The sequence below is a fragment of the Convolutriloba macropyga genome, chromosome 11 (assembly GCF_964194025.1).
Source record: "Convolutriloba macropyga chromosome 11, txConMacr16.3, whole genome shotgun sequence".
In the NCBI taxonomy this organism is placed as follows: domain Eukaryota; kingdom Metazoa; phylum Xenacoelomorpha; order Acoela; family Convolutidae; genus Convolutriloba; species Convolutriloba macropyga.
Window position 1 is genome coordinate 48,153,856 of NC_134478.1, and position 17,089 is coordinate 48,170,944.

Sequence of the window (17,089 nt, forward strand, 5' to 3'; positions counted from 1 at the left end):
TACAACAAACATGGTTCGAGCGGATGAATGAAATGGAAAAAGTTTCACAGGTCAAGAAATTGTGGGTCATATTTTCTGATGTAGCCATCGATTTAAATCTAAAGCCTGCGCCTAATGAAAAATTGCAGTTTGAAAAATAATACGTTACAGTAGTCACTCAATAACGCATATCTTTATAGAACGTCTTTAAACGAAAATTTTGGTTTTTTCAATGAATTTGTGGTATAGATGGACATTTAATGGTATCATTTTGCGGCGCTATAATCATTAACCTTATTTCATTCTAAGTGAGTTTTTTTATAGTTCGATTTCATAGTTAATTTTATTCACTTCCAATTTTGAAGATCAAATACTGTCGTTCACGCCTTTTTCAATTTGTATACTTAAAATCGTGATACATTGCCTGTCCACGTTGTCTACCTTACTGTTTTGCCGCCAATTTCCTTTTTAGTTGTAAATGTTGCATGATCAAATTGATGATCAAACTCTTGGTTAAACTCCGAATTTCATTCTTGCTAAACCTAATACAGTTTTAAGTTTTATCCGAATTTCGCTCCGCAAAATGCTCAGACTAAAAGAGCTACATTAAATTGATATTCGTTGAGCGAATCACTAGACTAACAAAAAAACCTAACCTATATTCGCAGAGCGATTACCATTGAAAAGTTATCAGCGAATAGAATTAATTCAAATAACAAAAAAAGGTGAATTCGCGTTGCGAACACGCACGAAAATAGGAACAAATAATTTTGGCAATTCGCCGAGCAAATCAACCATCTACTACAGAACACGATTTCTGTACGACGTGGCGCAGTCAGCCCGCGAATCTCGCAAGACTCCACTCTCAATCGAACCCTTTTGGGAAAAAGCTAATATCAGACCCACCGATACGATGGGAAAAAAGGTGAATTCAAGTCGAACTGGCCATTCTCGCAAAAGAAAATATAACGTCAGACACTTTGCTTCAAACAAAACCGATTACGTTAGACTTCCACCCAAACCAAAATATGAAATTGCTATCGAGGATGCAACTGAACATACAGAACGAGATTGTCAAATTCGTAATAATCAGTTTAAACTTCAATGGGAACTAAAATTAACTGAAGCAGGCATTCTGTGTGGCGAAATACCGTGGACACCATGTGACAAACAATGTGTCTCCGTTCTCTAACTTAGCATCGGAACTGAAGAACGTCGTCTCTTGACGCAGAAATTTCTACACGACAATTTTTACGATCTTTCAACTCTGAAACTTTGGGAAATGCTGGAAATAGCTTTCAATCCGCCTAAAAATATCACTTTTGATCGCTATGTCTTTTTCCCTAGAAAACAAAAGAAGGGCGAAACAATGGATTAATTCTATAGTGTTCTCAAGGAACTGGCAGAGAATTGTGATTTTGAAAATCGCGAGGAGGCGACCATTCGGGATATTTTCATCACCAACATGCTTGATGACGATATACAACGCGAGATTCTAAGAGACACAGTAGAACCCGAAATAGCTCTTAGCATTGCTGTGAACATGGAGATGGGCCGTCAAAATTAGCAATTTTGTCTTTCAACAACAGCAGCGGAGTCAATGTAATACAACAGTTCAATCGATTTCGCTGCGCGAATGCTCGAGTGATCCAGACAAACAGAACTACATTAAATCGCAAATAAATCGGTCTATGTAGAAGTTGTGGACATAATTGGACACAAACGCATTGTCAGATTTGCCATGCATTGGTTAAGAAATGTAATAATTGTGGCCTGCTCAATCATGTTGCAAAGAAATGTCGGAAAAAGAATATATCTAAAAATTCTCAACAAAGTAAACGCATCAATAATGTCCAAAATTTAGAGAACACAGAACAATTAGAAAATCAAAATTTGAATTTCATAAACTATAATGAACAATATAATTCTGAATACGATTCGTCAGACGACAATTATGTTGCAATTATAGAACATATTAATCCCACCCCAATAGCTCTGCAAAACATGACAATAATAATTGGCAACACAGACCGCCATTTGCTCCTCAATTCCGGCAGTGGATGTACTATAAAAAATATGTCACTCGCTAAACAAATAATTTTCAATTGCATTCAAGCACAATGGTCAGAGAAAAAAAACACTTGAATTTAATCTTTCTCAAATGATATTGTGTAAACATTAGGAACTCTGAAATCAGCAAAATGTTGTAATCATTGAAAAATCCCAAAACAAAACGGTTTTCGAGCCATCATAGGACGAGATTTGTTCGATCAACTTGGAATAACAGTTTCACAAAAACCTTGTCGAAAAATTGAAGTAAATGCAATTGAAACACCTTATGTGTTAAAACAATCACTAGCAAAAGAATATCCGGACCGAATCTTGCCAATTGAAAAATCTAAGCATCACACGATCACCTCAACATTTCACAAAAACTATCGAGTAATTCAAAAAAAGGGAAGAAATGTGCCCATTCATCTACCACCGAAAGTAAAAATTGAGCATAAAAAATGCTAAATGAAGGACATATTGAAAAGTTATCCAACAGTTCTGATGAATTCTTCATTTAACCGATTGTCATTAGAGTCTAAAAAGATCATGCAATCAGAAGAGATTTGAATTCAAAACTTCTAAATAGAGCAATTCACAAGAATAAATATCAAAAGCCCAATATTGATTCGCTAATTCAAACTATTTCTCAGACAGAGACACGCCGCAACACACAACTTATTTTACAACATTAGATTTGCAATACGCAAACAGTCAACTAAATCTTCACACTGATATGGCTCGCCCTTGCAATTTCAATATTGTCAGCGGTGATATGACAGGCACTTATCGTTCCAAATACGCTTCTATGGGTTGACTGATTTGCTGGCCGAAATTCTGAAAGCTATAGATTGTAAGCTAGCCGGTCTAAATAATACATTTTGTTTTCTGGACGAATTGTTAATAAAGAGTAGAGATCGAATTGATGATCATTTAGATCTTGTGAGAAAATTTTTAATTAAACTCGATCAAGAAAATCTTCGCATCAATTATGCTAATTGTCATTTCGCAGAAGATCAAATTGAATGGCTGGGTCACCATATCACGCAATCAAGATAACTCCATTATCAATTAAAACCGCTACAATTCAACAACTCACATCACCTACAAAAACCTATTTAAAAAGTTGCAATCTTGTAAGGTATCTGTTCAACGCTTAGGTAAAATTATACCTAATTTTTCTCAAATTTGCCACACCCTTCAACCGTTATTAAAGAAAAATACTAAATTTGTTTGGACCCATGAGCATCAACAACACTTTAACATAACTTGAAAAAAATTGCAGAAGTAACAGAAAGCAAACATTTTAATCCCGACCTTGAAACTCGAATTAAATGTGACGCATCTAGAAAAGGTTTGGGTTGACCGCTCGAGCAGCAAACTCCAGATATCTGGCATACAGTAGCATTCGCCTCGCGTTTCTTGAAGTCCGTTGAAGACCGGTATAGTATCAATGAACTCGAGCTATTGGGAGTAGTTTGGTCTAATGAACATTTTAAATTTTATCTCTACGGTAAACCTTTCACTGTCATAACGGATCATAGAGCATTATTGTCCATAATGAGAGAAAATAGAGCCACAAAATCTGATAATAGTCGCCTTACTTGACGGGTTGATCGTCTATTACCGTTTGATTTTCGGTCGATCATCTCTCTGCTTCAAAAATGGGGTTAGTAGATTACATTTCACGTGAACCACAGCAAAAAGCTGTAAATATCTCGACTTACGGCGAGTAATTTATAGTTGTTGAATTAGACGCTACTAAACGCAGCGCGAAACGCTTTTTGCTAAATACGAAAAAATTATACGGATTTCGCGGAGCGAAATACGCTTATTAAAATGGACGAAAATAAATTAAATTCCAGCGACAAATTAAGCAGTGAATTTGCACCGCGAAATCGCGAATAATCGGAAATTAGAAAAAATGACAACACTTTTAGAGAATTACCACCAAATTACTGTCATTCTTCTACCACAAACGAGACAACCCACATTCCAAACTCGCTTTTTGCCTTTAATCGCTCTACAGAACAGTTGAAAAAATTTTCCTGAAATTTTAAGCGAATTGCTAAATCCTTCCAAACAGTGCTAAAGATGCCACAGTCAAATCAAGAAACGCGATCTCAAATCAACCAAGCAACACCGTCAAAAATTCGCTTCGCAGATGAAGCCGGCCCATCAGCAGCATCATCCGGGCCAGTAACACCCTCAACACCGGGGAAGAACACTACTAATGTCACCAACTCAACCAGTGTTGACCTGTACACGGATGCATTCAACTTTGCACTTTCGAAGAATTGTTCGAGTACCCTCATGGACAGCCTGTCATCGAAAGATGACATACTCAAAGAGATTAGGGACTGTATCAATACCGGGAACGATGATCGCTGCCGCCAAATAAGTCCATACTTCCAAAGCTACTGGAAAGACCTCCATGTGAAGAATGGTTGTGTTTGTGTGGAATATCAACTCGCCATTCCCAACTCCATCAAAGATGTGTATGTCGAAGCCATCCATGCCAAACATCCCGGGAGTTGGGGAATGACAGATATGGTGGTGCACGCATGGTGGCCTTTAATGCAACGGGATCTCCTCTCTAAGACGACCAAGTGTAATCCCTGCGTCAAGATTGGTAAAAATTTAAAGTCTATCATACCCTCTAGTAGAAAGGAAGCACTAAAATTATGTAAAATACTCAATGAAGAAATTCAAATAGATTTTGGTCGACCAATCTATAAAAGAAAAATCAAGAGGTTTATTTACATGCATGTATAGACCGTTTCTCTAAATTTCCAACAGCAGAAGTATTTGACAGAGCAAATGCGCAAAATATATTGAAATTTCTTCGAGATTACTTGTTGCATGGCATTCCTCGTACGTCAAAATTAGATCAAGCACACTGTCAAATCGTTCAGCAAATTAATGCTTTTTGTAGTCAAAATTATATACTGTTAATTCAGGCTCCAATACACGATCACAAAGTGATTGGTTTAGTTGAGAGGCTATTTCAAACAATCAATAGTCAATTAGCTTGTAATCAAAACGCGGCACAAAGCAACTTTAATTTGAAAGCGTCAATAAATTCAATTATTTATCAACTTTGTATATGTTGTCAAAAGACAATAAATCTTTCGTCATTGGAGGCGCACTTTGGACGAAAGGACAATGCACCTTTAAGCAAATTTTCAACTGAAACTAATCCTAATACTTTAACAAAAATTTTAAATTTTAAATAAAAATTTACACCTGGAGACAGTATGCTGGGACGAACTGATATCAGAAGAGCAGTGTGATGACGAGACCAGAAGTGATGTTGAGTTTGAAAACCAGCGGGATAATATTAGAAAAGATGCTAGAAAACGTTGCAAAGAGGATCCAGATGAAGAACCTCGTACTATTCGCCATCCAGGTATCGGATTGCCAGTGCTAAGATCAGGGGCATCATTGACGCTTAATTTGGCCGCAGAGAAGTCCAAATCAAAAAGATCCAAGACAAGTTTACACTGGCTGTAGGAAATACTGGCACCAAGATCATCAGTGATCAAATTCAATGGTCATACTTCCATAATCAAAGAGCCAGGCAAGAGAGAGGTCACAATTAGGATTTCAGACCCTGCAAAATTTGGCACTAATCTGAAAGACAAATAGACCTGAAATGTTACGCGGAGCGCAAACCAAAAAGCCCAACGGGGAAGACCACGGAAGAACTAATCAATCGACATGCGAATAACACCAAACGGAAAAATGAAGGCGACCTGAAAATAAAACAGAGACGCATCAACGACAATACCAGTTGTGTCTCGCCTATGAAGTCTAACAAGTCTCAACCACTGCAAGTGAGAATGCCAACCAAACCGAAAAAGTTAGTCGTACCCGCGCCGCCAAAACCACCATCGGAGACAACAACTGATTTCTGACAGTTGCTTCCACAAACTTTAATTGTAATTGTGGAACCACCAAGTTGGCCGAAACGTAAGGCAGCTATGAGAGCTACAACAACCACTCAACCATAACAAAAACGCAGAATATCATCGCCATCGATCACTGAATCAGATGAGTCTATTGCATTCACTAAAACTTGCTCCCCAAATCTGATGGCAAGCAGAGCACCATCACGCAAAATGATGGAAGAAAGAACAAAACTACAACATCACAATTAGGAATACCGCTGCTCGTAATCAAGTTACAGAACCATCGGATTTCCAGGTGGGAACGTGTTCACCTGATCAGCAGTACCCGACTCAATATTACGTCTCCCTCAACTATGAAATTCCAGAAACCAGCATGACGGTTCGCGAGGAGGAAAGAGCTTCAGGTTCCGATACGGACTGATCATAAACTTTTGTATCATTGCCAGAAAACACTTTTGTATTATTAAATTAACCAGTACAATAAGTATTAATCTTTTGTTATAAACAGTACTTCGTCTTGTTTATTTTGCTGAGGGGAAAGTGGTACAGATTAACATTTCTTGGTATCATTTGCGACGGTAAAATCCTTAACCTTATTTAATTCTATTTCAGTTCTTTTTCTAGTTCAATTTCACAGTTAACTTTATTCACTTTCAATTTGAAGATAAAATGTTGACGTTCATGCCTTTTTCAATTTGTTTACTTAAAATTAAGATACATTGTATGTCCACGTTGTCTACCTTACTGTTTTGCCGCCAATTTCCTTTTTAGTTGTTAATGTTGCATGATCAAATCGATGATCAAACTCTGGGTGAAATTCTGAATTTCATTCTCGCTAAATCTAATACAGTTTTCAGTTGAATCTCTTTTATCCGAATTTTGCTCCGCAAAACGCTCAGACTAAAAGAGCTACATTAAATTGATATTCGCTAAGCGAATCACTAGACTAGCACTAAAACCTGTATTCGCAGAGCGAATACCATTGAAAACTTATCAGCGATTAGAGTTAATTCATCTAACAAAGATAAGTGTGAATTCGCGTCGCGAATACACAAGAAATCGGTTTTGGCAATTCGCCTAGCAAATCAAGTGGCTACTACAGAACACGATTTCTGTACGACAGAATTGCACGGTCAGAATAACCGATTAGATTAGCTGCAAATTCATTTGAGTTTAATTGGATTTGAAATTGAACAATTTTCAAGAACAGCTCAACAATTCCACAAGTTCCAGATTTTTTTTGAAACTTCTGTAAATATATGTTGAGCTTTCAAAACATAAATTCAACGACTTCCATTGCATGCGCTGTATGTTCTCCTTGTTTCTTTTAGTTTTCAGAATTTTCGAAGTGATAGCATTTGAGTATCTGGATGTTCCGGAGCCAACAAAGTCCGCGGACGACATCAACGGGGCGCTTCAGAATATTTACGAAGGCACTCTATTGCACAAATGGTAGCACCAGAACGTGTAACTGATGAACGGGAATGACACGGACCGAGAATGTGACAGATTGCTTATGAAAACATATGGAAGGAGTTGAATCTTTCGTAAGGTTAAAAAGATTCGAAAACAGATATGAGAACGAACTTGAGTAGTTTTATCATCTGTTTCTAATAGTTTTTTTCAGCAGTTGTTGCTGGTTCAGTAGAATTTATGTCTTTTGAAGTCCATTTTATTTAATAAAGAAGAATACCAAGTCGGGCAAATCATAACTTTTGCCGAAAATCTTTCTTTACTATGATTGTTTTCTTTATCTAAACAGGGTATAAATTGACATGATTGTAATTGTTCCTAGTAAAATACAGACAGAGAAAACCTATTACACCACGATGATTAAAATTTTGATTAGAATCCTGTTGCTGGTTTCTCTGCTCTGGTTTATCTGAGAATTGTTTTCAACAGATCATTGACGCGCTCAAACCACAAAACGCGGTTAACGAACACGTCCTCCAAAACAAAAATATTCTGTGACCCCTTAACACGCAACTTCTTCGAATTCTTAAATATAATAACAGCAGGCGGAAAAGATGTTGCGGCTACTAAAAGCAAAAAATAAACGTTACTGTTTCTGATGTTTTTTAATTGTTTTATTATTTCACAAAAATCTCGTTTCCTAACATTGAAATCGCTCATATATTATTTAAAAAGCTTACTATCTCTATTTCATTTCATGCGTACATGGACCAAGAATGCGGATAAGTGAAATCGGAAGATCAGACGCAAACTCGTCGGACGCAAACCTTGCTTGTAATTGACTTATTTTTAAAAAAATATTTTTCTTTTTCGTTGGGATCAATATTGTATCAATTTGTTCCAGTATTTTTCCCAAAAATTTCTCAAAGGCAAATGCATGAAAAATTATTGTTTTTAGATAAATAAACACGCGCTTCTCTAGGTAAACTTAAGCAGTCAAAGGCAGTTTGCATTGCTTTGACAGAATTTTTTTTGATGCCAAAGTAAACTAAATCTATTTAAAGCCAGCCATTTTGGCCATTTTGTTTTGTTAAACTGTTATTTAGAACGACTAGCTCCTCACACGCGCATGATTAGTGTTAAATGTTGGACGAAGAGGGAATCTGAACTGATGTCTTTATTGGACATAACGGTGCTGCTTACTGCGACAATACAATGTGAGTATTTCCTGCGTGGGTGATCGAACGGGACTAGTTTAAGAATTGCGATGAAAAATGTGTAGAAAAAATACTACCGTTGAAAAAATTACCGCCAATTTACATTTAGATTACCTAGTCCGCTAACCACTTGACATTGTTTCTTGTTGGATTAGGATTACAAAACGCCCAATTTTGTTTTTTGTATTGTTGTACAACTGAACATTACAAGTTATCAAAAACGAACAATTATAGAAAATACGGTGTAACTTAATTATAAATCAAGCAAGAGTGCTTTTAACAACCAGTCCAATCAGAAAGCCTGACAAACGAGCCATAAAATATTTTCCGAAAAAAGACTGCTAACTGCACGAAATGTAATTTTTCAATCCAACAAAAATTTGTGAAGCCCCCAATTCGGATGCCAAAAAATACAAAAGCGCATCCCTTTAACTGTTCCACAGCTATTGTCCAGTGAAATAAATTCATTAGCTTTTGAAAACTCAAAAACCAAACTGTTCATTCATATTAAAGACGTCAAAAATTAACACAAAAAATCAAGTAATTACTGTTCTCAAACAACTTCCAGAGCCATCAAGGAACTTCTGCAAAACAAGGTTCCTTCTAAAATAAAAAAAATCAATAAAATTTTTTATAAAAAAAGCAAGCTAACTTGAAAAATTTAGAAACATATTTCTTTTCTTTGTTCTATTTTAATTCTCAGACGATTACTTTTGATATTTTTGCAATATAGAACAGATATACTTCAAAAACTTTGCACTTCACAATGAAACAAAATTCATTCAGTGCTGTAAAAATGTTCGTCATCAAATGCTTCGTAAAATCAGGCACAAAGGAAGCAAGAACAGGATAGAGAAAAAAATCTCTTTATTTGAATGCGTTTTCAGTAAATCAACTGAATAATGAAATTGTTTATTGGTTGTCTGATTTTAATTGCAAAAAAAAAACTTTTTAAAAAGTGATCAAATTGATAGAAAAAAAAACAATCCAGTTCTTGGTTAAAGGAGCTGATGATCATACAATGATACCGGTAATCATACAATGTCATATATGACTCCCGGGATGAATACCCGATCATAGGTGATTTGCATGATTTTTGTCATATGTTTTTAAAGGTTGCTTAAACAGCCACAATTTTGACGTTCATTCTGAAGTAAGTTACAGATTGATTTCAGTTCGAATCAGTCCAGTATCAGGTTAACAGTCTTGCTAAGAATCCACAGAATTGCTAAGAATACTTTGAATTAAAAAATTACAAATAAGAGACTTAAACGTCAGCCGTTCTAAATCAGATAAATATATAGCAGCGTCGCATAATCAAAATCTATGAGCTTCCAGAAAAACTTCAATGAACGTAGGTAAATATTAACAGCCTTTGGTTGCAAAAAGGAGAGCATAAAAATATTTGATATTCTTTTGCTCAAACAAGTGAAAGGAATTAAAGAAACATTTAGTGTTCCTGCATTCGTAGGTTTTTGTTCTAACTTTGCAGAATGATAAAGAAAAGCGAACTGGTAGCACCCTCTGATCAGAAGTTTGCGTGTTTTGATTTCATTAAATCATCATCTAAGGTGACCTCTACCAAGACTTCTGAACCACCCAGGTTTAGGTCCAGACCCAAATTGAGCTATGATCAGACTATGCAGACTGAAATGACCTCTGATCAGACTTTCCAGACCAAAGTTACCTCTGATCAGACCATCCAGACCAAAATGATCTCTGATCAGACTTTCCAGACCAAAATGTCCTCTGATCAGACCGAACCCAGACCACTGTCCAGACTATAGTGCGCTTATGATCAGACCCAAATTCAGACCATTGTCCAGACTATAAACAGACTATGATCAGACCATCTTCAGACCATGGTCGAGACTCAATTTCAGGCCATTGCTCAGACCTTAATCAGACTATGATCAGACTCAAGTGCGCTAAAAATAGTCTGATCAGAGAAAGATTTTAATTATGAACAAATCTCTTAATTTTGCTATAATATATTCATTTCATAAAAACTGGTGTTTGCAGTATTAAAATCAGCTAAGGAAAACCCTATTCTGAAAATATTGCTAATGAAAATTGAAACCTAACTGTTGAGAAAAAAATTTTATTTACCATACACCTTAGTTCATATTTCCGACTCAATGGATGAACTTAGACAGTTTTCCACAAGAAACGTCGTGGTCTTCAGGTAATCAAAATTTCCTCTTGAGGGGACCGGCATTTGCTATCAGCTGGACTCCTTGTTTCTGATCAGAGTCATCGGACTTTAAATGAGTCTCTGACCGGAACGCTGCTTTATTGTTGCCTCTTGGCAGAGCCAGCATCCCAAAATAAAAAAAAACAAAAAAATGAAAAAATAATGCACTCGAAATCAGACCTTCCAGACCGAATTGACTTCTGATCAGAACGAACCCAGACCATGGTCCAGACTATAAAGACTGTGATCAGACCTTCCAGACCGAATTGACCACTGATCAGTCCAAACCCAGACCATGGTCCAGACTATGATCAGACCGTCCAGACCGAATTGACCTCTGATCAGACCGAAATCAGACCATGGTCCAGACTATTGTGCGCTCGAACCGCTTTCCAGACCCTGTAATTTTGGTCTGGGAACACAGGGGTGTGCGCTCGATTGGGTCTGATCATAGCTCAATTTGGGTCTGGACCAAAACCTGGGCAAGTTCAATCCCTTTCTATTTTTGCAGCAGGTGGGTCAGACATTAGTTGTTATCGAATGAAACACCTAAATTTCCTTAATTAAATTTAAGCTCTTTTGATTATATAGGATTATTATGAATGAAGTTGATATGATGGCTGTTTTGTAAGATTTAGTCTAGAATCTTTAGTTAGTTTCAGTAGATACAACAAAGCCCATACAAGAACGTTGATCGCAATTTTGCTCTGCATGGGCAGTTTTTTTAAGTTTGGATTTGCCGTTTAAGATTAGACGTCCCTATGCCAGTTCTCCAGATGCTTTAAATAAAATATTTTGAAAGACTTTCAATGACATCCAAATCGTTGCAATTTTCACGAAACATGAATAAATCTTTCATGAAAATGGAACGTCAATTTTTTTTTGATAAAGTACACACCTCATGTGTGATCTTTCAATCTGTTACCAGATAATATAAAAAAAATTCCCTTGAATTTGTACAATTTCAAATCTTTTGCACTGTCTTTGTTAACTTCTGGAAGACATCTTGTCAAAATATTGGCTTCTACACTTAAACAAACCAAGTTTTTGAAATTGAACGATATTGAAAATTAAAAGACTGCGCATGGAATATGAAGCCAAAATCTACGTAAGATTTTCCGCATCTCAGTACGATTCAAATTAGAGTGTACCCAAATTCTTTTTACAGTGTGAGAAAAAGCGTTCAGATGATTCTTTCAGAGTTTCGAAAAAGTTTTTTGGACCTCTCTCCGGATTTTAAAGCAACTATTCAAAAATAACCATTGGAGATGGAGGCCCAAATGAGGTCAAAACCCAGAACAAAGCGTCTTGATTAGTACCTTTCAATTGAAATACACGTCTTGAGTTGATAAATCAGCACTGATCGCATATTATCTCAAGATTTAAGACTTGTGACGACGTGTCAAATCTTGCTTAAGACTAGTCAAGTCAAAGTCTTAGCAAGTTAACTTGAAAAAATTAGAAACTTTTCTTTTCTTTGTTCTATTTTAATTCTCAGACGATTACTTTTGATTTTCTTGCAATATAGAACAGAAATACTTCAAAAAATGTGCACTATGAAACAAATTTCATTCAGTACTGTAAAAAGGTTCGTCATCAAATGCTTCGTAAAATTAAACAAAAAGGAAGCAAGAAAAGGATAGAGAAAAAAATCCCTTCATTTGAACGCGTTTTTAGTAAATCGACTGAAAAATTAAAGTGTTTACTGGTTGTCTGATTTTAATTACAAAAAAACACTTTTAAAAAAGGGATCAAATTAATAGAAAAAAACAATCCAGTTCTTGGTTAAAGGACCTGATGATCAAACAATTATCCCCGTCATCATACAATGTCTTATATGGCTCCCGGGATGAATACCCGATCATAGGTGATTTGTATAATTTCTGTAATATAATTTTAAAGGTTGCTTAAACAGCCACAATTGTGACTTCAATCTAAAATGAGGTACAGATTGATTTCAGTTCGAATCCGTCTAGTATCATGTTAACAGTCTCCAAAATCCACAGAACTGCTAAGACTACTTTGAATTAAAAAAATTCAAATAAGAGACTTAAATGTAAGCCGTTCTAAATCAGACAAATATATAGCAGCGTCGCATAATTGAAATCTTTGAGCTTCCAGAAAACCCCCAAAAAATGAATGAACGTAGGTATTTATTAACAGCCTTTGGTTGCAAAAAGAAGAGCATTAAAATATTTGATACTCTTTTGCTCAAACAAGTAAAAGGGAATAAAGAAACATTTAGTGGTCTTGCATTCGTAAGTTTTTGCTTTAACTTTGCAGAACGATAGAGAAAAACGAACTGGTAGCACCCTCTGCCTCTGATCAGAAGTTTGCATGTTTTGGTTTCATTAAATAATCATCTATGGTGACCTCTACCAAGACTTCTGAACCATGTTCAATCCTTTTCTATTTTTCCAGCAGGTGGGTCAGACATTAGTTCTTATCAAATGAAACACCTAAATATCCTTAATTAATTACTTTTGATTATATAGGATTATTATGAATGAAGTTGATATGATGGCTCTTTTGTAAAATTTAGTCTAGAATCTTTATTTAGCTTCAGTAGAAACAACAAAGCCCATACAAGAACGTTGATCACAATTGTGCTCTGCGTCGGCAGTTTTTTTAAGTTTGGATTTGCCGTTTAAAATTAGACGTCCCTATACCAGGTCTCCAGATGCTTTAAATAAACTATTTTGGACGACTTTCAGTGGCATCCAAATCGTTGCAATTTTTACGAAATTTGAATAAATCTTTCATGAAATTGAAACGTCAATTTTTTTGATAAGAAACCCACCTCATAGGTGATCTGTCAATCTGTTACCAGGTATTATAAAAAAAATCCCTTGAATTTGTACACTTTCAAATCTTTTGCACTGTCTTTGTTAACTTCTGGAAGACATCTTGTCAAAATATTGGCTCCTACACTTAAACAAACAAAGTTTTTGAAATTCAACGATGTTCAAAGTTACAAGACTGCGCATGGAATATAAAGCCAAAATCTATGTAAGATTTTCCTCATCTCAGTACAATTCAAATTAGAGTGTATCAAAATTTTTTTACAGGGTGAGAAAATGCGTTCAAATGATTTTTTCAGAGTTTCGAAACAGTTTTTTGGAACTCTCTCCGGATTTTAAAACAACTATTCAAAAATAACCATTGGAGACGGAGGCCCAAATGAGGTCAAAACCCAGAATAAAGCGTCTTGATCAGTACCTCTCAATTGAAATACACGTCTTGAGTTGATAAATCAGCACCGATCGCATATTATCTCAAGATTTAGGGCTTGTGACGACGTGTCAAGACTTGCTCAAGACTTGTCAAGTCTAAGTCAAGTCTTGGCCAAGACTCGGCAAGTCTTCAGTCAACTCCCGTTTAAGTCGTGGCAAGTCTTGAGTCATGTCTTGACCAATACTTGGCAACTCTTGTTTATTGAGCAGTTAGGAAAAGCAGAGTTTTAAGACGAAATGGTTTATCGTTATTGCATTTCAAAATTAGCGAAAATTTGTAAAAAAATTTTTCAAGAGAAATTTGCTAATCTGACCGAGCTGTTTTTGAATTGAGCATATACCAATTTAAAATGTCCTATATATTCACCCCGAAACCACGTTTTTTTCAAAAGGCAGAAAAAAGTGGCCATAACTGGTATCATAGAGCGATATCAGAGTTTTTTTGATTCTCTATCAAGTGAAGTTTGAGGAAGTGCTGGTGTTGTCTTGCGATTCTTTTTCCACTTTGAAGCGTTTTTATGCAGACCACTGTAAATGGTGGCAATCTTCTTTCGTTACAAAACGACAGCAAACCAACAATAAAAACTGTGCTCAATACTTGATCAAAGACTCGGCAAGTCTTCGCCAAGACTTGCTCAATACTTGTCAAGTGTTGGCCAAGACTTGCGCAAGTCTTGTCAAGTCTTGGCCAAGACTTGACTCAAGACTTACACAGACTTAAGACGTTCCAAGTGACATGATCAGAGCTATGATACAGTAATCATCCAAGACTTGCAATTTCACTGAATCAGTACTGATCAAGACTTGACGTTTAGTCCGGGGAAACTTGAGAAAACAAAAGACCGTTTTCTGCATTTTTAGGAAGTCAAACAATCATAACTGTAAAACATAAGGGCTTTGACAGTTTTTCCTTAAAGTTAACCGCAAAAAAAGGTGGTCTTATTCAAAACTTCCGATTGGGAAACATTTGAAGACAGGTAAAAACTTTTTCAGCATTTAAATTCTTCAAGTGTTCATTTTAGATAAAATAATTGAGCTTAATTTTTGAATTTTTAGTATGTGCTGTCTTTTGTCAGGTGTCTGCACAGTGACTCTTTCCCTGATTTCCATCACAGATACCACTATGGTAGTTACAGTTTCCACTTCACAGCAATGGAATGTCACTGCAGACATATTGGGGGGCATGGAATGCACGCCAACTTGCTCCACTTCAGATTATTACACTTCAGGTAGAAGTCCAATCTTTAAAATCAGTGAAACGAAACTTGATACATCTTACCATGTCATGTAAGATGTTGATAACTCCTGAAAAACTTGAAACATCTCGCCAAAATTTTGAAAGACAAAAATTTCTTGGAACAGCTTGGTAAGAACTTGACAAGATCTTATAAGACATGTCAATAAATTTTCTTGGCGTAACTTGCTAAGATCTTGATAAATCTTGACACATAGAAAAACAGTTTTTGAATCAGTTTTATAAAAAATTTTTTTGAATCAATTATACGGTTGAAAATTGGGGCAAAGTAGAACAACAATAGTTTTGGACACTCTCTATTATAGAAAATGATTCAAAGTACTATAAACAGAAAAAATACTAAACAACGAAAAAGAAATTGAAACTGGATACTTGTGCGCTTGTTCAAAAACTAAGGGACGAAAAGTAGATCAAATGCAATTTCTATTCTTTGACAAGGCTTAACTTTTACAATGTAGAAAATATTTTCAGTTTTCCAGATTTTATCAGCTTTGAGTTATTTGCAGCGTAATTAAAATGTGAGAAACACCCAATAATGGGCATATTTGACTTTACATTGTTCCCCAAAAACAAACAGAACATTGTTGTACTTTGTCAAAAACCACAACAATACACGCAGAATAAAAAGGGGTCACTGGGATACGACTAAGATACTAATCACGTAAAAAAGTTTTGGTTGCTTTATTTTGTTTTGCTGGGTTTATTTCATCTGTTTTTTTTTTATTTTTTCTTGGGACCTGAGTGAAGGCCTTCCTTGTGGCGGTCCTGTGTACATACCGAGCTTGCATCCACTTAAATATTTCATTATACTAGAAAAGTACGCTCAATTGGTGGTTAATAAACTGACGAGAATTGAGTTTTCTGGCAATTGACAAATATTGAAACTTCTTGCTTAATCTTATGAATTTGTACCATATCTTGTTTAAAGTTGCTTTTTAATTGTTAAAAATTGGTAAGTCTTGACATGTCATGGTTAATCGTTCTTGATTATTTTTCCAAGATCTTGTTTTTTAATACCCATGGAAGGATCTAGCAAGTTTGAACATATTTTGATGTTATCTTGCCATGAAACACGTCAAGGTTGTTTTTTTAGGTTAATGATCAAGATGTATCAAGTGTCGGTTCACTGGGCATTTATAGCATGTTGGTTAAATGAAAATATAATAATGCGAAATTACAATCAAAACTTTCGGGCTTGGATAAAATAATTTAAAAAAACCGTGAATTGTCTATCATACTATCTATCTCTGAGACACCTGAAAACTTATCTTCCCTATATCCGTGTTGTACGCTTCGAGAAGTCGATTTAAAAAAATACTAACAAAAAATGCGGAAATAGTGAAGTACCACAGTAATAATCGCAATAGTCGAGCGATATCATTTTAGGGCCAGGAAGCAATTTGATGGGCATTTTTCCAATTTTGATGATTTTTTTTTCATGTTCTGTTAATCGTGGAAACAATTAAAAAATAAGCCATCCACAGCAGAAAAATTTCTATCCATCCAGACAATCAATTCATCAACCAGTTTTAATTAGGAGTAAGCCAAGAGACTTATAACTGGTTGAAGACTACAACACAAAAGAATATAGGAATCGAAGTGCCTTGAGGTGAACAAATATACATTTTGAATCATGGATCTTTAACCGGTAAATCATTGAACCTAATCTAATCTTTGTAAAAAAAAGCCATTCTGATCAGAGTTTGCCGCTAAATTCACCGTTAATCATTCTACAATTCGCTAGTCAGGTTCACCGGCTTTATCCGTAAAAGATTTAAGATATATCTAATTTTGCATTAACGTACTATGATATATCCATGGAGTTATAAAACTACTAC

The 17,089-nt window shown here is 35.6% G+C and overlaps 1 protein-coding gene across 1 annotated transcript in view; it reads right to left on the reverse strand.

Moving 5' to 3' along the window:
• The window catches only part of LOC142349733 (U6 snRNA-associated Sm-like protein LSm8), a 176,648-nt gene that overhangs the window by 99,170 nt on the left and 60,389 nt on the right, over positions 1-17,089 (reverse strand). The gene's annotated exons all lie outside the window — the stretch shown is intronic.